The 23,368-nt window shown below is 35.4% G+C and overlaps 1 long non-coding RNA gene across 2 annotated transcripts in view; it reads right to left on the bottom strand.

Moving 5' to 3' along the window:
- Positions 1–23,368, bottom strand: part of LOC116595811 — a 36,925-nt gene that overhangs the window by 4,392 nt on the left and 9,165 nt on the right. Inside the window, exons 2-3 of one of the 2 annotated variants that reach the window (XR_004287863.1) lie at positions 19,524–19,726; positions 15,625–16,033 (exon numbers count right to left, since the gene is read on the bottom strand). This is a non-coding gene — a long non-coding RNA (uncharacterized LOC116595811). Of the gene's footprint in view, positions 1–15,624; positions 16,034–19,523; positions 19,727–23,368 lie in introns of those variants that run through there. The other variant, XR_004287862.1, reaches the window with a different exon arrangement.

Below are 23,368 nucleotides of genomic sequence, written 5' to 3'. Positions count from 1 at the left end.
GTGGACATCCTTGTCTTGTTCCTTGTTCCTTCTCCTTAGGGAGAAAGTACTGTTTTTCCCCATTGAGTATGGTGTTTGTTGTGGGTTCTTCATATATGACCTTTATGATGTTGAGATGTGTTACCACTAAACCTACTTTGTTCAGAGTTTTTATCACGGATGGATGTTGTCAAATGCACTTTTTTTTCTTTTTAAGATTTTATTTATTTATTTGACAGAGAGAGATCACAAGTAGGCAGAGAGGCAGGCAGAGAGAGAGGGCGAAGCAGGTTCCCCACTGAGCAGAGAGCCGGATGCGGGTCTCAGTCCCAGGATCCTGAGATCATGACCTGAGCTGAAGGTAGAGCCTTAACCCACTGAGCTGCCTAGGCACCCCTGTCAAATGCATTTTCTACATCTATTGAAATGATCATATGGATTTTATCGTTTCTCTTATTGATTTTATGTATCATGTTGATTGACTTGTGAATATTGAACCACTCTTGCATACTGGGAATAAATTTCTCTTGATCATGGTAAATGATTTCTTAAGGTATTGTTTGATTTGGTTTGCTAATATTTTGTTGAGAATTTTTGCATCTATGTTCATCAAAGATATTGGCCTACAGTCCTCTTTTTTTGTGGTGTCTTTATCTGTTTTTTTGTTTTGTTTTGTTTTTTTGTTTTTTTTTAATCAGGGTAATGCTGGCCACATAGAATGAATTTGGAAGTTTTCCTTCCTCTTCTATTTTTTTGAATAGTTTGGAAGAATAGGTATTAACTCTTTTTAAAAAAAATTTTATTTATTTTTTAATTTCTTTTCAGTGTTCCAGAATTCACTGTTTATGCACCACACCCAGTGCTCCATCCAATATGTGCCCTCCATAATACCCACCACCAGGCTCACCCAACCTCCCACCCCCCACCCCTCCAAAACCCTCATATTGTTTTTCAGAGTCCACAGTCTCTCACAGTTTGTCTCCCCCTCCAATTTCCCCCAACTCCCTTCTCCTTTCCATCTCCCCATGTCCTCCGTGTTGTTTCTTATGCTCCACAACTCTTTTTTAATTGATTGGTAGAATTTCCCTGTGAAGCCACCTGGTCCTGGACTTTTGTTTGTTGGGAGTTTTCTGGCTACTGGTTTAATCTCCTTGCTGATAATCAGTCTATTCAAATTTCTTATTTCTTCTTGTTTCAGTTTTGTAGGTTATATGTTTCTAGGAATTTATCCATTTCTTTTAGGTTGTCCAATTTGTTGCATATAGTCTTTCATAATATTCTCTTATAATTGTATTTCTGTGGTGTTGGTTATAAGAAACAGCCCTTTAAAACTCAGTGCTGTGTTTCTCCTATAGTTGAAGCTAAAGATGTAGTTCAGGACATTATAGTCTTTCTCTTTAGGACAAATTCCTCTCTTGAGTCCACTTTATTTCCCTAATATAACCTAATTTCTGTCCCCTATCAAAATAAAACTCAAGATTATTGTCTATAGCATATGTTAGAAAATGTTTTCTTTAAATTCCAGAGAGTAAAGTATTTTATTTTATTTTATTTTATTTTGAGAGTAAGTATTTTAGGTTTTGCAGGCCAATGGGCTCTTTAACTGTACCATTGTTATGCAAAAACAGCCAGAGACATAAGTGAATAGGCTTGGCTGTATTCAATAAAACTTTATTTACAAAGTCAGATGGCAGGCCAGATTTAGACCACAGTTTGTTGAATCCTGGTCTATACTATTATCTCCATTTAATTACCATTTAATTTCTTAATGTATTGTTTGATTTGGTTTGCTAATGAGAAGATTACCAATGACCCACACGTTACTAATTCCAATAGTTAATTCTCAATCCCTATTCTAATCTTTCTAGTAGTAGTATTTGACAAAGTTAATTTCAAGTCCCTTCCTTGAAACTGTTATTTCCTGTGGCCTTCAAAGCCCCTTGTCCAGCTTGGTGTCCTACATCACTGCCTACTCCTTCTTTGTCTTTTTTATTGGATCCTCATATTCTCCCTGATTCTTAATATTGGATGGCTCAAGGACTCAGGTCCACTTTTCTTTTATATTTTACCTCATTTCCTATTGATCTCACTGAGTTTCATGGTTTTAAATATAATTTTTATGTCGGTGATTCTTATATTTTTATTTCTAGCCCAAACCTCTCAATTCCAGAATCACCTTTCCAATGGCTTATCAAGCACCTCCAGCTGGAATCTAGCAAATACCGCAAACTCAAATTGTCCAGAATTGAATTTCTGCTCTTTGTCTATAAAACCTGACTCCCTGGCCCTTTCAGGTTTCCTCAACTCAGTTAGGGGTTATCCTTTCAGTTATCCCCAAACCTTGAAGTCTTCCTTGCCCCATCTTTCCATACCCTACATCCAGTCCATCAACAAATCCTATTGACTTTAATCTCAAAAATTATATTGGCAAAACAAGTTCTCATCACACCTGTTACCTCACCGGTCCAAGCCTTCATCTCTCACCTGGCTGACTGATGGGGCCTTCTTCCTAATGTTCCTGATTCCCCATTTCTTCCTATATCAATTCACAATACAGCAATTAGAGATATCCCTTAAAAATATAAGCCAGGTCACATCAGTTCTCTGTCAAACCCCCATTTCATTCACAGTAAATGCCAGAGTCTGTACAATGCCTGACAAAGACTTGCCTTATCTCATGTCCTCTCTAATTTCATATCTTACTCTTCTTCCTTTGACTTACTCTGCTCTAAGTGCCTCAGACTCACCAAGGCCTTTTGAGAGATCACTGAGAGAAGGCCCTTGTCCCTGTTGTTTCCTCCACCTAAAACAAAACGCTCTCTTTCAAGATTTTTTTCAAGTATCATCTTCTCATTGAGTTCTACCCTTACCATCCTGTCTAAAATTGTAGCCTCCTCACTCCTCAGAAGCTCCCATCTTCCTCCTGCTTTCTTCTTTCAATGACATCCATATCCTTCTAATGGGTATCTCTTTGGCCTGTCAGGTCCATAAAGACAGGTTCAATTTGTGTTATCCACCACTGTATCTCCAGCACCTACAATAATGTCTGCTCATAGTAAGCACTTGGTAATTATTTACTGAGCAAATGGATGGTCTTAGCACTAGAGATACTGTGCTCCTAGAAACGGTTTATTTTATGGACTATGTAAATTTTGTAACTAATCACATTTTCCTCTTCACTTTGACTGCTAAGCAACGTAGAGTCAAATATATAACACTTATAGAGGGCCTCAAATGTACTTTATAGCCTGTGGTAAGGAACTTCAGTTCTGGAATTCAGGGTTCCTAGCTTTGAATCCCAGCCCCACCACTAAATATATGTGTAACTTTGGACAGATTATTTAACATTTTTGTGATTCAATTTCCTTTTATAAAATGGGCATGAAAATAATAATTTCCATCAAACAGTCGTTTTGAGGATAAAATGAGATAGTAAATGTGAAGTGCTTAGAACAGGGTTCAGTATACTGAAAAAGCCAAATAATGGTTTGCTGATATTTTTAAGATGACCAACTATTTTGGTTTGCCTGGGACTCAGGGGTTTCCCTGAAGATAGGCTTTTCAATGCTACAACCAGGCACACTATCTTACTTTTTCACACTGATATTTACCTTCATCTCTTTTAATTTATTTTATCTTACTGTATAGATTTTTTAAAGTTGTCTTACATTCTTGATGAAAGAAAGCTCACTATGAATAAATCATACATAAATTTACATACAATGGTATGTATATTATGTACTCCTAACAAATACCAATAAACCATATGCTTTAGAAAGGAAAAATAAATGACTAAAGGAAGCTATAGCCATTTCTTCTCTAACAGGGTTTAAATTCACTCTTCTCAGTACTATATGCAAAGCAGAGGCAGAAAAAGTTAAGGCAGAGATGACAATGCCTGAAAGACTCCATCATGAGCAAGTTTAGTATCATACAGCAGCCATAAGATTATGTTAATGAAAAGACTAACACTGTTAAGTGCCACACAAATGTTGTTTGATGTTATTTCAACAATCTGGTCTTATGATACCCTAAGGCTTCTTGAATAACAGAGGAGTGCTAATAAAATGATGCTACACATTTAGAAATACAATCTAAAGTGTATGTCTGTAATCCTCTGCGTATCTGCCATGGAATTAGCTTCTCCTCTGATTGTCTTTGTGCATTTCCGTCCTCCTATCATTTTTTGAATATGTGAAATTTGAAACAGGTATCAACATATTTCCTAAAACATAGTTATTAGGATCTCTGGAATGGCAATGTGAGTTGTTCTGCAGACTCTCTTCTCAGCAAAACAACTGTAACTGGTGAAAACTAATAAAAAAAAATCTTTTTCAAGTCTCTGGAAATTTTTCTAAGGACATATGACAAATGGAGAAACATTCATTCAAGAAAACCTGGCATCTTGATAAGAAGAGTGAGAGCCTATGGCATTGAGCCATGACCTGCTCCCTCTTCTATCCCCCAGGTTGGCATGATGGAAGCTCTAATATGAGTAGATGAAGCCAGGAGCACAGGGCTGCTTCTTCCTTAGCTCCCAGTCCATGACCATATCATCCCAGGAGAAACAGGCCACCAAAAATCTCTACCCCCAACTCCAGGCTTCCTGTTGTAGAAGAACAATGAGAACAACCAGCTCAATTCTAGAGCAGCTATAAATTTAACTAGAAAACCAATGAAAGAGATAGCTAGGAAGAGCCCTGCTGGAGTTGAAACAAGCCTCAAAGACTGTCTCCAAAACAGTTGCTTCAAAGTCTGATCTATAACATTGCCAAAACAACAGAGCAATCAGCTGGCAATCAGTGGGAGTTAACAGCTGGGAGTGATACCAACAGAAGCAGACACCTTAACAGAGAGATCAGGGAAGTAAACTGTCAAAAAGAACCACATTAAAACCAACATCATCCTGGGATGACAAGACTACACCCCTTGAGGAGCAACATCAGAGGCTGCACACAGAGGGAAATAGGTTGAAATAGCCCAGATAAATCATTAAACAAATAAACAAACAAGAAAAAAACACCACCAAGCCCCTGTGTTGGGGGGAGTTAGGGAGATGGTAAATTAGTACTCAGAATTGCTACAATATATCATCTAAATGTCTACCTTTCAACAAAAAAATTATGACAAGTGAGAAGAAACAAGAAAGTGTGACCTATACACAGGTAAAGGCAGGCAATAGAAACAACTTTTGAGAGGGCCCAGATGTTGGACTTATCAGAAAAAGACTGCAAAGCAGGTATTATAGGTGTGTTCAAAGAACTGAAGGAAATATTGCTTAAAGAATCAGGAGAAGGGTGATGATAATGTTTCATGAAATAGATAATGCCAATAAAAGGACAGAAAATATAAAACAAAAACAATGGAGGTTTTAGAATTGAAAAGTACAATAACAAATATGAAAAATTCACTAGATGGCTTAACAGTAGATTTGGATTGGCAGAAAAAAGAATCAGGAAAGTTGGACATAGAAGAATAGAGATTGTGCAATTAGAACTGAATAGAGAAATGATGGAGATAAATAAGCAGAGTCTCAGAGAAATATGAAACATCATTAAGCACAAAAACATATTCATAATAGAAGAAAGAAGAGGAAAAAATGAGCAGAAAAAATATTCAAAGCAAAAATGGCTGAAAACTTCCCAAATTGAAAAAAGAAACCCACATTAATCTACCTATGCAAAAAACTCAACACACTCCATAGCATAAATATGGGAGATCTAGACTCAAACACATCAGAGTAAAAAAGCCAAAGACAAAAAGAAAATCTTGAAAGCAGCAAATGAAAAAATAATTTATCTATACAAGGACACTACTATATCATCCAGCAATCACTCTTTTGGGTATATACACAAGGGGGATAAAGTCACTGTCTCAAAGAGATCTCTGCACTCCCATGTTCATAGCAGTATTATTCACAGTTTTCAAGGCATGGAGGAAAACCCAAGTGTCCACAGATGGTTGAGTGGATAAAGAAAACATTATATGTATAAATATATTATATTATATTATATTATATTATATTATATTATATTATATATAGATAGATAGATAGATAGATATTCCATCTATCTATCTATCTATCTATATCTATATATATATATAGATAGATATTCCACATTGTACCTACCTACACACACACACACACACACACACACAAAAGTGACAGTATCAGCCATAAAAAAGATGAAGGACACCCTGCCATTTGCAACAATATGGATGAAACTCGAGGACATTTTGTTAGGTGAAATAAGTCAGTCAGAGAAAGACAAAACTATAATCTCACTTACATGTGGAATCTAAAAACATAAAACTCATAGAAACAGTAGAATTGTGATTGTCAGAGGGTGAGAGGTGGGGGAAATGAGGAGATGCTGGTCAGAGGTACAAACTTTTGATTACAGTATGAATAAATCCTAGGGATCTAATGTACAGCATGGTGACTCTAAAATACTGTATTATATATTTGAAAGTTGCTATGTTATGTTCTTAACATAACAATATGAAAAAACCCAAAATAGTAATTATGTGAGGTAATGAATGTATTAGCTAACTTTGCTATAGTAAGTATTTCACATTATATCATGTATTAAAATCATCACTTTGTATACCTTGAACTTACACAATGTTATATGTCAATTATTTTTAATTACACTGAAAAAGTATATGGAAACAACCCAAATATTCCATCAAAGAAAGGACAGATAAACAAAATGTGGTATATTCACACAATGTGATATTATTCAGCTAAAAAAAGAATGAAGTACTAATACATGCTATAACATGGATGAACCTTGAAAACTTTATGTTAAGTTAAGGAAGCCAGTCGCAAAGTTCCCATATTAAGATTCCATTTATATGAAATACATAGAAAAAAGAAGGCAAATTAGTGGTTTCCAGGGACTAGAGAAAAGGAATAATGAATTAACTGCTAATGGGTAAGGGTTTCCTTTGAGGCTGATGAAAATATTCTAAAATTGATTGTAGTGATGGTTGCTCAAGTCTATAAATATATTAAAGCCTTTGAATTGTATATTTTCAGTGGGTGAATTTTGTTATGTGAATTACATACCAGTAAAGCTCTTTAAAAAGCTATTTCACTAAATGTCAAAAAGTTACTAACTAAATGTAAAGCTAACGACATATTGTAAGTTAGTTCATTGAACTTAAATTTAAAAAATGAAAAAAGTTATTGGAAAATTGTTTTAATTGGCAAAGAACATATAGCAAAGTGTCATTCATTCAACAAACATGTATTAAGCCTCTCCTACATAGCAGACACTAAAGCACAGTTGATATAGTAGTGAACAAAACAGACTTGGATCTCTGCCCACCTAGAGTTGACATTCTAATAGAGGACATAGACACCACACAGACATGGAAAATGCATTTTTTTAAACATGGCTGCAGATTTTTCAGTGACTAACATCCCTGCCCTCATGGATTTTGTCATCATGTATTTTCATGTTTGTATCTCTGATGCCTAGAAGTCCTTACAAAAATGAGTTTATAGATACTAAATATTCCCATTCTACCCAAATTGTTCATTTTGGAAGTCCTTATTCATTTCACGTGCCTGGTAACTAAAGAGAGAGAGATTTCCTGGTAAAGCAGGAGACTCCCCTGTTTCATCTGTTCTAGGGTATCAGGACGCAGAGCCAACATTTTCAAGATGGATATCCTTAACCATGTGGTCAGTACCTTGGACTTTCCTGAAATTTGCCACATCTCTGTGGGCAGAAGGGAAGCCATTACTACAATTTCTCTCTGGATTACCATCATTTACCTAATGCTGAAACCTTGACATAATTTTGTGACTTCTATTATTTCATCAATGAATATACCCTAATGTACCTAACTAATTTCCTATTGTGGAACATATCATTCTCCCCCACAAGATATTGGACTATTTTAAATAATGTGAGGACACCTCTCACCATAAGGTTTTTCATTTCACCTTTGCCTACCAGTGAGGGACCCTTTTAGGTTGCTTTCCCAGAGCTGAGGAATGATTTGCCCAAAGGTCTTCAGTCTATATTCCTGTAAATCAGAGAGTTAGTGGAACCTTTGAAACTATATATTTTTTCTGCATTTAAGACTCCCTATGTCAGACAGAGTTCTGGCAGAAAATAGGAGCAAACTCAAATTGGGTAAACTGAGGAGTTTTAAAAAAAGACTATTTAAACATTTAAGGAAATCTGTCCAAAGGATAGGATAGTAACCTGGGATAGTAATAAAGAAGAGCTATTACCAGCCCTCCACATGAAGAGGCAAGAAGAAGAAGCAGCAGTTATTAGAGTCCTTTCACTCAACAAATATTTACTGAATACAACATACTATGTTCCATGGGGTATGAAGATAGAGCAAATGAGATGTTTAGGAAGATGGCAGTTACATTGCTCTTAACATATGCATATGTAACACATGTGCCATGTATATGATCAATATAGGACTAAAGACATACACATTATCTCTTTTACCCCTCCAAAATGCCCTTGAGGAAGGTAATACTAATATCATTCCCAATTTACAGATAAGTAAATCAAGGCTTGGAGTGGTTAAATAACTTGCATGTGTTTATAGAGCTTGTGTTTGGCAGAGCTAAAATATAAGTGTAGGTGTACCTGGCTCTAAAACTTTTAGCCCTTGTATATATTTGTTCTTCCACATGAACCACTGTGAAGAAAGCAAGAGTGTGGGGCACCTGGATGGCTCAGTTGGTTAAGCATCTGCCTTCAGCTTAGGTCATGATCTCAGGATCATGGCTCAGGACAGAGCCCCAAGTTGGGCTCCCTGCTCAGCAGGGAGTCTGCTTCTCCCACTCCCTCTGATACTTTCCTTCCTTGGGCTCTCTCTCTGTCAAATAAATAAATAAAATCGGAAAGAAAGGAAGAAAGAAAGAAAGAAAGAATGAACGGAAGGAAGAAAGAAAGAAAAAGAGAGGGGAAAGAAAGAAAGAGAAAGAACAGAAAGCAAGCAAGCAAGCAAACAGGCAAGATCGTGGTGATCCCTACCATTGAGAACTAAATGTGGTGTTCGAAAGGGAAGGCCTGTTTAAAATCTTTATAGTGTAATCAGATTAGCTGTACCTTATTTATCAGGGGTGGAACTGGTTTTTAATCCTTTGCTGATAAGCACACAAGTACTCTACCTGTAGTTGACTTTTCTTGATCTTCTCAGTTGTTTATTTACTTAAAAAAAAAAAAAAAAACAACAAAAAAAACCCAAAACTGACCTGTCCCAGCAAATGCAGCCATCCTGCATTCTCTTAAATTTGGAAATACACAGGTTAAAGGGTCAACTAAGTCCATGTAAAATTCAGCTATCATTATATTCCAGCGTCCCTGAAAATAATACCAGCCATTAATTAGCAATCCCAGAGGCACCAGATATCCCATGCAAACCATACTTCCGTAATTCTAAAATACTAAAGTAAGGGGTATAAATTAGATTCAGCCCATTAAACCATGGGTGTTCACCTTAATCCCAAATATTACAAATAGAACATTGTCTCAAGACGGTAATTCTCTGTGATCCCTGCAATTGTTAAATAACTGTTACTGAAAACATTCACATAATTCCTTTCTGAAGTCAGCTAGGATGATTTAAGTGGCAAGATGGTATCTGGGAAATAGGAAATTTTCAAAAGTGTGCTGCTTTTTTCACAGGGTTTTACGGTTTTGAGAATAATATGCAAGTTAATTTATAAATTATAGAATTTTATTATGTTTTAACTGTATTTGGGAGAGGAAAAAAAGAACAAAATAAGTTACTCAAGGTTACATAGCTTGATATTGGAAGAGTTGGTGTAGAGCCCACTGCCTTTGGTCCTTGGAACAATCATCTTTCCAGGCTATTACAAACCTAAAAAGCAGACTGGGCCCATTCTGCATTTCATTTGCGGCTAATGAATCTGTTAATACAAAGACTTTAAAGCTACAGCAACTCATCAGATGCTGATATCCTCCCCTTAGGATAGATAGAGAGATACAATAAGGGCCAAGAAGACCAAGCAATGGGTTGATGAATTTGCTAGTAGTTACCTAACTCTATTAGCCAAACACACTTTATCAATCTTTTGAATTCTGAAATTAATTTAATTATTTTATGTTATATTGACAATATTGCTAGATATAGAATTCTAGGTTGGAGGGGAATATATTTGTTAATATTACTTTAATACTCTGAACTTTAATTTAACATTTATAAATAATGTTTATTGTGATTATTTTATATAATAAATTTTATTTTCATAATTGAAGAGAAGCATGTTCATTGTAGAAAATTTAAACACTATAGAAATGTGTCAAGAAAAAATTAAAATTACCCAATCTACCATTTAGACAGCCACTATTAATTTTTAGTATATCTCCCCTATCTTTTTTCCTATGTATCAATATTCCTCACATCACTTGTTGAAAAATCCATTTATTCTTTTATCATTAGTTTGCGATTTTCCCTTCATCATAAAGTATTTTGTGTTCTGGTGTCTATTTTTGTGTCTATTATCATTAATTAAATAATTATTGTAGTAGTTTCACCCTAATCATTACAGTTTAATATGTTTTACTACTTGGTGTCACCAACCACCCTTCCACACATTCCCATTCTTTTTCATTGCTGTATTTTTCCTCTGAAGATTTCTCACTTAGCATTTTTATACTAAGGTTAGCTATAGAACTATTTTGACAAGTGTCAAAAAAACCCATCTCTCATTGTAAATATGATTATCATTACTATAATTTCAGAATAAAATTACATTGTTATATTTAGTTTTCCATTTAATAACACTGTAATAATCAGTAAAATTATAAAGTTTTTTTAGTAGTTTCAACAATTTTTATGAAAGTTATTCCTAATTAATGTCTCTGTGTGTATGTTCACTGCCATTGCTATGAAGAGTGGCACCTTTTTCCATTATATATTTAAATTACTGCTGATTTATAGGAAAGCAATTGATTTTTTAAAGTATTTATCTTATATCTGGCTATCTTACTCAACTCATATTAATTCTAGCCATGCTTCTATTTTTTGTTTTCACAATTTATAGTGAACTTGTTTTGTCAATTTTTTTTTCATATTTTGTCTTTCCTTTTCCAATGTTCAGCTTAAGGTCCATCACAGCTTATTGACAAGTGTTTTGTAGAACAACATTTAGTAAGAATAGAATTGGCTCCATTCTTATTTTTTTTCTTGCTTTTAATAGAAATTTTTCAATTGGAAGTTCTTTTTCACACTTAATTGTTTAATACTTTTGGGGATTTGTCTTGTAATATAAGGTAAATGTATAAATTGACTTTCTGCTAATAGTTAATCTATTGTTCTAGAGCCATTTATTAAATTATCTTTCTTTTCTTCACTGATTTGTGATTCAACCTGTGTCATTATCTTGTCTCATAGACTATAAAAATGATCAAGTAACTCTTATCTTTATTGAACCCTCCTCAATTACCTTTTACCTAATGTTATAAAACTTTCTTTCATAATAAACTGAAAAAAAGAAGGACAAATTAATCAAAGTTAGAAGAAAAAAGGGAATAATATATATTAGGGCAGAAATAAATGAAATAGAGAATATAAAAACAATGGGAAAATCAGTAAGATGAAAAGTTGATTTTTTGAAAAGATAAACAAAATCAATAAATCCTCAGCTAGACTAAGGGAAAAAGAGGAAATAATTAAATAACAAAAACTAGAAATGAAGGAGGAAACATTATAATTAATGCCATAGAAATTAAAAGGATCACAGCAGTCAACTATCAGCAATTATGTGTCAATAAATTTGACAGCCTAAGAAAAAAATTTCTAGAAACATACAACCTATCAAGAATGAATTGTTAAGAAATAGAAAAATTTGAACACACTTCTACTTTTTCTTAGAGTTAGAGATAATGGGTATTAATTCCTCCTCAAATATTTGATAGTATTTGATATTTGATAGTATTCTCCAGCGAAGACATCATCTCAAATTTTCAAAAAATTATAGAGGAGATGTCAATTCCATACTCAGTAGATGAGGCCAGTATTGCCCTGATACTAAAATCAGATAGATACTACCAAAACAAACAAGCAAATCTGTAGGCCAATATCTCTGATGAATATTGATAAAAATATCTTCAACAAAATATTTGCAACTGAATTCAACAACATTTTAAAAGGATTGTACATCATGACCAAGTGGTTTGTATTCCTGAAGTACAAGGAAGATTCAACAAAAATCCATCAGTGTAATATACCAAATTAGCAGAATGAAGAAAAAACTACATGATCATCTCAATTGATACAGAAAAAGCATTTAGCAAAATTCAACATTCTTTAGTAATAAAAGCACTCAACAAAGTGTTCCCTGGGTAGCTCAGTTGGTTAAATGTCTGCCTTCAGCTCAGGTCATGATCCCAGGGTCCTTAGGATTGGGCTGCATCAGGATCTCTGCTGAGCAGGGAGCCTGCTTTTCCCACTCCCACTCCCCCTGCTTGTGCTAGCTCTCTCCCTGTCAAAATAAAATAAAATAAAATAAAAATGAACAATCAAACAACAAAAAAAAAACTAAGAATACAAGGTAATCACTGTATCATAATGAAGTCATATTTGAAAAGTCCACAACTAATACCATACTTAATGGTGAAAAATTGAAAGCTTTTTCTTTAAGATCACAAACAATGGATACCCATTCTTACTACTTCCATTCAACATCCTACTGGAAGACCTAACCAAAGCAATCAGCCAAGAAAAAGAAAAAAAAGAAAAAGGAATCAAAATAGGAAAGGAAGAAGTAATACTGCCTCTGTTCACAGGAGACATGATCTTGTATGTATGTAGAAAATCCTAAATATTCCACAAAAGAAACCAGTTAGGTTGATTAAAAAAAAAAAAATCAACAAAGTTGTAGGATACAAAATCAACACACAAAAATCAGTTGCATTTCTACAAACTAACAATGAATAATCTGAAAAATTTTAAAAATTAAGAAAAAAATTTATAGCATTAAAAAGAATAAAATATTCAGGAGAAATCAAAGAGGCAAAAATATGTGCTCTGAAACTACAAAATATTGCTGAAAGAAATTAAAGAAGACACAAATAAATGGAAAGACACCCTATATTCATAGATTGTATGACTTAATATTGTTAAAGTATCCATATTACCTAAAGTGATCTATAGATTTAATGTAATTCCTACCAAAATCCCAATGATATTTTGTATGGAAACAGAAAAAAAATTATGAAATTCACATGGAATCTCAGAGGACCCTAAACAGTCAAAACAATCTTAAGAAAGAAAAAACTGGAGGCCTCATATTTCTCAATTTCAAAACATAAGAGAATCTTAATCTCATGAAACAAACTGAGGGTTGCTGGGGCGTGAGGGGGTAGGGATAGGGTTAAGGACATTGGAGAGGGTATGTGCTATGGTGAGTGCTGGGAATGTGTAAGCCTGATGATTCACAGACCTGTCCCCCTGGGGCAAATAATACATTATATATTAATAAAAAAAATCACAAAAATAGTAATCAAGAAAATATGGTACTGGCATAAAGACAGACATAAAGACCAACATAACAGAGTAGAGAAGCTGAAAATAAACCCTCACATATATAGTCAACTGATCTTTGGCAGAGCTGCTAGGGCTACCCAATGGGGAAAAGAGAGTCTTTCCAACAAATTAGTTTGGGAAAACTGGATATCCAAATGCAAAATAATAAAGTTGGACCCTTACTTTATACCAAATACAAAAATTAAAACAAAATAGATTAAAGATCCAAATATAGGACCAAAAACTATAATACTCTTAAAAGGAAACACAAGGGGAGCTTCATGACATTGGATTTGACAATGATTTCTTGGATATGACATCAAAAGCACAAACAAAAAATAAAAGCACAAATAGACAAATGAGACCATATCAAACTTAACTTCTGTGCAACAAAGGATACAATAAGCAGAGTAAAAAGGCAACCTATGTAATGGAAGAAAATATTTGCAAACCATATACCTGATAAGAGGTTAACATCCAGAATATAAAGAACTTCTACAATTTAAAAAAAATTCCATTGAAAAAACAGGCAAAGGACTCAAACAGACATTTCCCCAAAGATACACAAGTGACCAACAACCATATGTATAGATTCTCAATATCACTAATTGTTAGAGAAATGCAAAGCAAAACCACAATGAGATATCACCTCACACCCATGAAGATAACCACTATTAAAAAATTCTAAAATCACAAGTGTAGATGAGGATGCGGAGAAATTGAAACCCTGGTGCATGATCAGTGGGAAAGTAAAATGATGCAGCTGCTACAGAAAGCAATAAGGACATTCCTCAAAAAACTAAAAATAGAATTAATGTATAATTCAACAATCCCATTTCTCAATATTTAGCAAAAGGAGTTGAAACAGAATCATAAAGGCATATCTGCACAACAATGTTTACTGCAGCATTATTCACAATAGTTAAGAAGTGGAAGCAACCTAAATGTCACTAACAGGTGAATGGATAAAGAAAATGTGGTATATATATGATGGAACAAGATTCAGACTTAGCAAAGAAGGAAAGCTTATCATTCTATAACACAGATGAACCTTGAGAATATTAAATGAAATAAGCCAGTCACAAAAAGACAAAGACTGTATAACTCTACTTACATGAAATATCTAAAACACTCAAACTCCTAGAAACAGAAAGTAGAATGGTAGTTGCCAGGGACTTGGGAGAGGGGAAAATGGGAGCTGTTTAATGGATATAGAGTTTCAGTTTAGAAAGATGAAAAGGTTCCAGAGATCTGTTGCACAACAATGTGCATATAGTTAACCCTACTATACTATACAGTTCAAGAAGGCTAAGATTTTAAACTTTATGTTAATGTGTTTTTAACTATGATAATAAAATGATGTTATCTATCTATCTTTCTATAAAAAAGGCTATATCTAGCTAACTATGTATTTATATCATATCTATCTAGCTATAATAAGCTAACATAAAGGAACAAGGAAAACACGAAAGTGCTAACAGAATATAGGTAAGTGACATGAACTAGCATTTTAACTCCCCAAGTGGTCGAAACACATATGGGAAATAATTTGTCTTACTTATAACCAGTAAATACAAATTAAAACTATTTTAAAATTCAGAAATCCTGGAGTAAACTTAGACTTTGCCTTCTACTTTTACCATTCTCTCCCATGGTTAATTACTGTAGACATATACATATATAACATATAATATATAATGCATATCATACATATATAGTACATGATTATATATACAAAGTGAGTATATATAAATTATTATAATTTTTTATTATATTGTTATGGTATAATTCCTCTCAGAAATAAAAAGCAAAGGCTGTAAGGATCACTGGGTCAAAGAACATCACTTTCACTTTGGTTTATTTCAGTGTGATGAAGAAATGATGCTTTGTCACAGTCATTTACCACTGAGCTTCAATTCTCCAGGAAATTTGTGCCTGCACCCCAACTTTATCCCTTATCCCTCCCTCATCCCAACCACAGTATCTTTTAAATATATCTAAGAATCCTCATGTTTGTTCACTGGAGGAAATATTTTATCAGCAATAAACAATCTTATCACTTTTGTTCTGCTTAGTAATTCAGGATAACATAGCTTCGACCTGGGATCACTGTAGAATGAAAAGCTGGTTGTTTCCAAAAGGTTTAACCTTATGAGGCTTATTACTAGTTGTAAATATTAATATAGTGTGTCCTTGGTGAACACGGGCAGGGCGGGGAATGCTTTCATGATGAAAATTCCACTGAAAGCAAATTCAAAAATATTCTCAGAAAGGGATTCCAGTGGTAAGGCTGTGACTTAAGCATTAATCAGTTTGTGGGCATGTGTGTGACAAAGTCAGTTCTCCACTGTGCTCTCTTACATCGCCTCAGACTCTTCCTTCAAAGCAGTTATCAAGATTCACAATTATGAATCTATTTATGGGATCATTTGTTTAATGCTTGTCTTGTCCACTAGCTTCCTTGAAGGCAGGCATCATGCTTGTTTTGCTCAGCACCATGTTTTCATTTCCTAAGTGATTGCTGGGAATAGAGCAAATTCTCAGTAAGTGCTTGTTGAACAAATAAATAAAAATTCTGTAAACAGGGAGATTTGAAAATAATCTCCTTTCCTTCCCAATTTCCAATTCTAAGCTATTTGCTTCTCTTAAGCCAAAGGACTTCTCAGGCCTATGGGCCCTAAGTATAATGATTTAGGTTTTTGTGGAGTCTCAGCAAAGAGAACTGCCCTGAGTCTTCTCCTCATGCGAAGGACATGTATCAGGAGAAGCCATCACAGCCTAGAGATGAGAATTAGGAAGCGGGGAATCTTGGGAAGAACTTGATGCTCAGAAATCTCGAGTAAGGAGAGATATTTGACATCATCCTTACACGAGTATACAGGTCACTTGACTCAGAAAACGTGAAGGCGTATCTGAAGGGACTGAATTTTCTTGCCTGAGAAACTTCAAGAGTACACAGACCCAGGGTTGAGGAGAGTTTCCTCAGCAGAAGTCTGACAGTTGGTCTGCTTCTACAGACTAGGCCTCCTTCTGGCTGCAGGATTCTTGCTGAGCCCAAGTGAGTCAACAGAAAATAACAACCCACTTAATGGGATAGAGGAGTCAAAGAGAGGAAAACAGAAGGGCGGGGGGGTGCGGGGGGGGGGGGGGGAGATATGCCCAGTGAAATGTTCACGTTCAACTTCAAAAAATTCAACTTCAAAAAACTTCAAAAAAGCAGTCACACTATAGAGCAGGGTTTGGCAAAGTTTTTCCATAAAGGATCTGGTAGCAAATATTTTAGCCTTTGAGGGTCAAACATTCTCTGCTGCAACTACTCAAATTGTAGTGCCAAAGGAGGTAAATAGCTATGAAGAAAATAGAGCCATGTTTCAACAAATTTTATTTACAAAATATGTGGTGGACCAGATTTGGCCAATTGGCCATATTTCACTGATGCCTGCTCTAGAATAGGACCATAAATCACTATCCATCCTTCTCCCTTTCCCCTCCTTCCCTCTCCCCCCCGCATCTACCTAATCTCATCTTATCATCTTATCTCACTGGAGGATGGACATATGTAGTACTATTGCTAATTAAGGACTTAAATCAATAGGGAAATCTACTAAAATAAATACTAAATGATATCAGCAAAAGTTGAATGATAGGGTTTGAGGTAGAGGGAGAATAGGAGTAGTGAAAGCAGAAGTAGCAGGGTAAGAAACAATATTATTTAAAATAATGATGTTTGAGTTTTATGGACGATAGTGAACATCTTGATAGGAGAAAAAGGCCCCCAGGTGGAGGGAACACAGTAAGTCTGACTGCTGTTCTTTGAAAGGCATGCTTACAAAAGGTGGCCCTGGTGGGCATCTGGTATCATGGATTTCGGAAGGTTTCCCACTCTTAACTAATATGAGTATCTCACTCTTCATAAACTGTACAATCTGGGTAAAGCTGATCATCTGCTTTTTCTTCGAGAAGTCTGAAATTTTGGTATGTGCTAGGCGGAGGGTGCTTACATTATCAGCCCCCAATAAAAACACCTGGATGCTGAGTCTTTGAGCCTCTTTGGTAGATATTTTATATGTGTTGTCAAAACCTGTTGTTGGGGAATTAAACTCATCCTGCATGAATGCATTGGGAGAGAGTTCTGGAAATTGATATGAGGATTCTCCTTATCTCCACCACATGCACCTTACCCCTTTTCTGAGTTTGGTTTGTATCCTTTTGCTACACTAATAGTCATAAGTGTTACTAAATGCTGATTTTATGTGACCATAAACAGATCACTGAACCTGAGGGTAGTCTTAGGGACCTCCAACTCAGTTGCTATCTCTTTTTTCACTCTTCTAGACTGTATGAAAATATGGGAAATGCTGAATTTTACATTTTGAGACCAACATAATTTTAAAGATAAACTTAATTGTAAAACAGTAACAAAAAGGAAAAAGAGACCAATATAAATGAAATAAAAACAGTTCATTTCAAAGATGATGAAGTCAGTCTTAAACAGGATAGTTCACTTCTTTCTCATAAGAAAAATCAGAACCAAGGAATTATAAACAGAGAACTTTGTATTTTTATATTATAGAATAATACAAGCAGTATACATATGTTCATGAGGCAAAATTTATGAAGATCTTTAACTTAATCACATTTGCAAAATCTTTTTGGCATATAAAGTAACATATTCACATGTTCCAGGGATTTGGACAGGGACACCTTTGGGGGCCAAGATTCAGCCTGCCACACTGACCTTTCCTCCTGCTTCCAAGGCAGAATGCAGGCACAAGGCAGGAGTTTCCGCAACATCCATCCCTAGTCCTCTGGAGACACATTTATTTATACTCACTCATCCTGACCTCTCTTCCCAGTTTCAGTGGAGAAGATGTTCTTCCCATCAAAGGCTAACCTCCCCCCACTCCGGTCTTCTCCTGTAACCTGGATTTATTTACTCTATTAATATTTTTTCCCTTAAATTCTTCTTTGTCTGGTATTAAGCTTGCTACCTCAGCTTTCTTTTGGTTTATTTTTGCTAGTATAGCTCATTCCTTTAATATTATGCTTTTTATGTTATTATACTATAGTGGTTAATTCTGTAGATACCTGGATGTTTAAAAATGTAGTAGGTTCTGCTATGACAATGATATATACATTCTTCAAAATCACCACATTGTGAACAGTAAAAATCTGTGATAGCAGTAAAAAATCATAGGGCTTTTGAGAAAATTGGGTTTAGAAGCACAATACTCAAAAACTTCATGAGTGGCATATTTTTTAAAGATAGGAAAAACAGGGGCACTTGGGTGGTACCGTCAGTTAAGCGACGAACTGGTTTCGACTCAGGTGGTGATCTCAGGGTCATGGTCTCAGGGTAGTGAGATGGAACCTTGAGTTGGGCTCCACACTCGGAGCAGATTCTGCTTAAAACTCTCTTGCCCTCTCCCTCTGCCTCTCCCCCACCCCGTTCTCTGTCCTTCTCTCTAAAATAAATGAACGAATCTCTCTCTCTTTTTTTAAGATTTTATTTATTTATTTGACAGAGATCACAAGTAGGCAGAGAGGCAGGCAGAGAGACCGGGGTGGGGCGGGGGGGTGGGGGAGGAAGCAAGCTCCCTGCTGAGCAGACAGCCCAATGTGAGGCTCGGTCCCAGAACCCCGGGACCATGACCTGAGCCGAAGGCAGCGGCTTTAACTCACTGAGCCACCCAGAAGCCCACAAATCTCTTTTTTAAATAGATTTATTTATTTATTTATTTGACAGAGGGAGAGAGAGAGAGATCATAAGTAGGCAGAGAGAGAGGAGGAAGCAAGCTCTCCGCTGAGCAGAGAGCCCAATGTGGGGCTCGATCCCATGACCCCAGGATCATGACCTGAGCTGAAGGCAGAGGCTCAACCACTGAGCTACCCAGGTGCCCCTGAATAAATCTTTTTTTTTTTTTTTAAGGTAGAAAAACCTAGTACCACAGTTTTATGCATTTTATACAGTTAAGAAATACAGAAATACTGTAATACATTTGACATTTTACCTTGAAAACTTCTGAAGTTTGCTTGTGGAAGTAGCTGTCTGGAAGGTTCCTGACACCCTGGAAGGAGGGCCATCTAGAAGTAGGTGTGGATGGGTGTGGCTCACAGTACCTGGGGTAAACCAAGATGCTGACCGATGTTTTTAACACTTGCATCCTGTACTTCTACACAGCTTGATCCTGTTTTCATGATCCATCCAGCGTTGCTTGCAGACAAAAATCACACAAAAGTAAATGTAAAATTTCTGTTATGTTCCAAATGCCCCCAATACATCAATCATGTTGGAATAAATTCCCATTTCTAAAACAAGCACTATAGCAAAGTTAACTGCAGTTTCTAAATACCTCTGTATTTAAACAGGCATGTTTAAATTTACATTTATTATAATTACTGGTATATTTAAACTTATTGTGACCACTTTATGTTATGCTATATTTTTTCCTTCTCTCCCTGTCATCTGTTGAATTTATTGAATTCCTTTTTCTGTTTACTTTTTTTTTTCCTTTACTGTTATGGAAATTATTTTTGTTTATATTCTTTTTGTTGCCATCCTTAAACTTTATGTTAATCTCTTTTAAAAAAAATTTTATTTGAGTATATTTGATACACAATGTTACATTAGTTTCTAGTTTGAGGTATTCAATATAGTGATTCAACTTCCTTCTATATTATGCTATGGCCACAAGAAGTATGGCTAACATCTATCACCATACAACACTGTTACAATATCATTGACTATATTCCCAATATATGTGCCTTCTATTCCTATGATTTACTCATTCCATAACTGGAAGCCTGTATCACCCAATCCCCTTCACCCATTTTGCCCATCATCCATCTCACTCCCCTCTGATAACCATCAGTTTTTTTTCTCTGTATTTAGAGTTCTGACTCTGCTTTTGTTTACTTATTTGTTTTGGCTTTTATATTTATCACATATGAATGAAATCATGCGGTATTTGTCTTTGTCAGTCTGATTTACTTCAGTTAGCATAATATTCTGTAGTTCCATTCGCATTGTCACAAATGGCAGGATCTCATCTTTTTGTGGCTGTGTGATACTCCATTGTGTGTGTTGATCTATCAATGGACACTTAGGTTGCTTCCACGCCATCCTTAAAGTTTAAAGTGTATTATTAGTCAAATATAGTCAATTAGTCCAAAATTAGTCAATAAACCTACCTGCCACTCTCCTGCATAAGTACCTTACAACATTTCAACAACCTATAAGAAAATTTTTCCCACAGTCCACATTATTGTTGAAAATAGAATTTTACCTTGTTTTTAAACACAGTTTTAAAAAAATATTTTCTAGTCAATCATTATTAGATTTACCACCGCATTTTATAAATGTCCTTTTTCAACTATTACTCTTCTTTCTACTTTCCCTGAGTTCAATTTACTTTTTACCAAGGTGAAATTACTTGAGAATGTGCCTGTGGGCAATAAAGTTCATTATGAAAATATTCTTATTCAGCCCTTCCTCTTGAGTGATCATTTAATCTGATATAGATTTCTGGGTTTTCTCCCCCGCCCCCCACCCCCCCAAGGACTGGAAAGAAGTCTTTTCTTGGTCTCTGGCATCTTTTGTTAATGAGAAATCTGCTGTCAATCCGTCATTTATTTATAAAATAATCTGTGTTTTCTCTTTGGTAGCTTTTAAGGTTTTCTTAATATCCATTATGTCTGCAATTTTATTGCAAGTTGTCTAAGTATAGATTTCTCAGACTTATCCTGCTGAGGATGTGGCATATCATTTTTCTCTAAAGACTTGCAAGATTTTTTAATATTGGAAAATTGTTCACTACTATTCCTTTCAGAATTCTTTTTCCCTTATCCTCTTTAGCCCCTCTTTGAATTCCCTTTAGATGTATATTGAAACTTCTCATTAAGCTCTAAATATCTTATTTCTTTTCCATATTTTCCATTTCTTTATCCCTCTGTGCTACAATCTCAGTCATTTCTTCAGATAGTTCAGTTTGATAATTCTCTAATTATCTAGTCTTATGTTTAACTAACTTATTCAGATTTTTTATTTCAAATATCTTTTGTTCTGAATATCTTGTCTACTTGTTCTTTATTCATAATGACCTTCCATAGTCTTATTTTATTTCTCCTCTTATATCTGTAAATTTCTAAAAAAAAAAAAAAAAAGAAAACAAAAACCAACTTTATGTTAAAGTTTCTTCCAGAATGCTTGATTAGCTGTGAATTCTATCCTTTTTTGTGCTTCCTGAATCTCTCATGGTAGGGACTGTCTACCCTTACGTGGTTGCCCCATGTGCTTTGTTTTTTCAGGAGGAATGTTTTCCACAGGACATCAATCACAAGGAAATTTATGCAGCATTAGCCTGAGGTTATGATTTCTCAGGAATTACTCTTTTCCCAGAATGGTTCAGAGCAGGTGGCCTGCTTCATGCTCATTCAGAGACATAACCTCTTCCTAACTTCATAAGAGGTTCCTGCTTCAGTTTAGAACCTTGACTTTAGACCTTACATAAAAAATTTGTCTCCACAGGATTCCCTATTCCTCTCTTGGCTCTTTGGTTTCAATGTTAGCTCAGCACAATGGTTTAGGATTTTCTCTTCATCTGATCCCTAAAAATTTACCTTTCCTATTTTACCTTTCTTATTTTAAAGATTGACTATGTGTTTAAAGTAAATTTATTTCAATTTCAGCTCTCTAGCAGATAGACAGATGGGTGAGTACAGAGGTTTTCCTGTGTCTGTTTTGTTTGCCATATTGACCAGAAGTCTTTTCAAATACTATTTATCTGTGGCTGACTACCAAGTCTTTATTTGCAACATGGCTCTAATGGCTGAGATCTAGAACCATGCTCTACCAATTATAAATCTCCAATGGATATAGCATAATCATCTAAAGCCAGCATTTCAAAATTACTTTTTTATATTCCCCAGATCCCAACTCTGCAACTTTTCTCTCCATTTCCCTATCTTAATAAATGGTGCCACTATTGGCCAAGATGCCCAACCCTAAAACCCTAATACCATTGTGCTGAGCTAACATTGAAACCAAAGAGCCAAGAGAGGAATAGGGAATCCTGTGGAGACAAATTTTTTATGTAAGGTCTAAAGTCAAGGTTCTAAACTGAAGCAGGAACCTCTTATGAAGTTAGGAAGAGGTTGCCATGTCTCTGAATGAGCATGAAGCAGGCCACCTGCTCTGAACCATTCTGGGAAAAGAATAATTCCTGAGAAACCATAACCTCAGGCTAATGCTGCATAAATTTCCTTGTGATTGATGTCCTGTGGAAAAAAAGTCACCTTTGACTTTTCCTTCTACCTATCCCCCTCCCTACAGGGTTAATTTCAAGGAGAATGATAAACCATCCTAGTTTTCCCAGGACTGAGCGGTTCTAGCATTTGGGACTCTCACTGCTAAAGCCATGAGGATCTAAGGCAAATCAGAACCTTAATTTGACTCCTAAGTATTTCTCAAAATCCTCCACCTCCCTTCATTCAGACTACTTTACTTAACCACAAACACAAGGATTCGTTTGATGACTTTTTCTCTCATCTCCTGCCTTAATCTAACCCTTCCCCACACATTCTCCGTATTATTGATAAAGTGTTCTTCAAGGATATAAATCTGGTTTGTCTCAAATTAGGTCATCCACCAACTCCCATTGTCTCAAGGATAATCTTTAACTTTTTAACATAACCTACTGCAAATCCCTCGATAATGTGGCTTCTGCCTGCTTCTCCAGTGTCATTTCCTGATCTCCTTCCCTTTCCCACACACCTGCTCCAATCATATTGAATGTCTCATAATTGACATTGCCAAGGGATTGGGTGTTTCTGAGCCTTCCAAATAGGCTGCCACTTC

The sequence above is a fragment of the Mustela erminea genome, chromosome 7 (genome assembly GCF_009829155.1).
Source record: "Mustela erminea isolate mMusErm1 chromosome 7, mMusErm1.Pri, whole genome shotgun sequence".
Lineage (NCBI taxonomy): Eukaryota > Metazoa > Chordata > Mammalia > Carnivora > Mustelidae > Mustela > Mustela erminea.
Note: the sequence above shows the minus strand (reverse complement) of the source record. Positions and strands in the feature narration are given on the sequence as shown.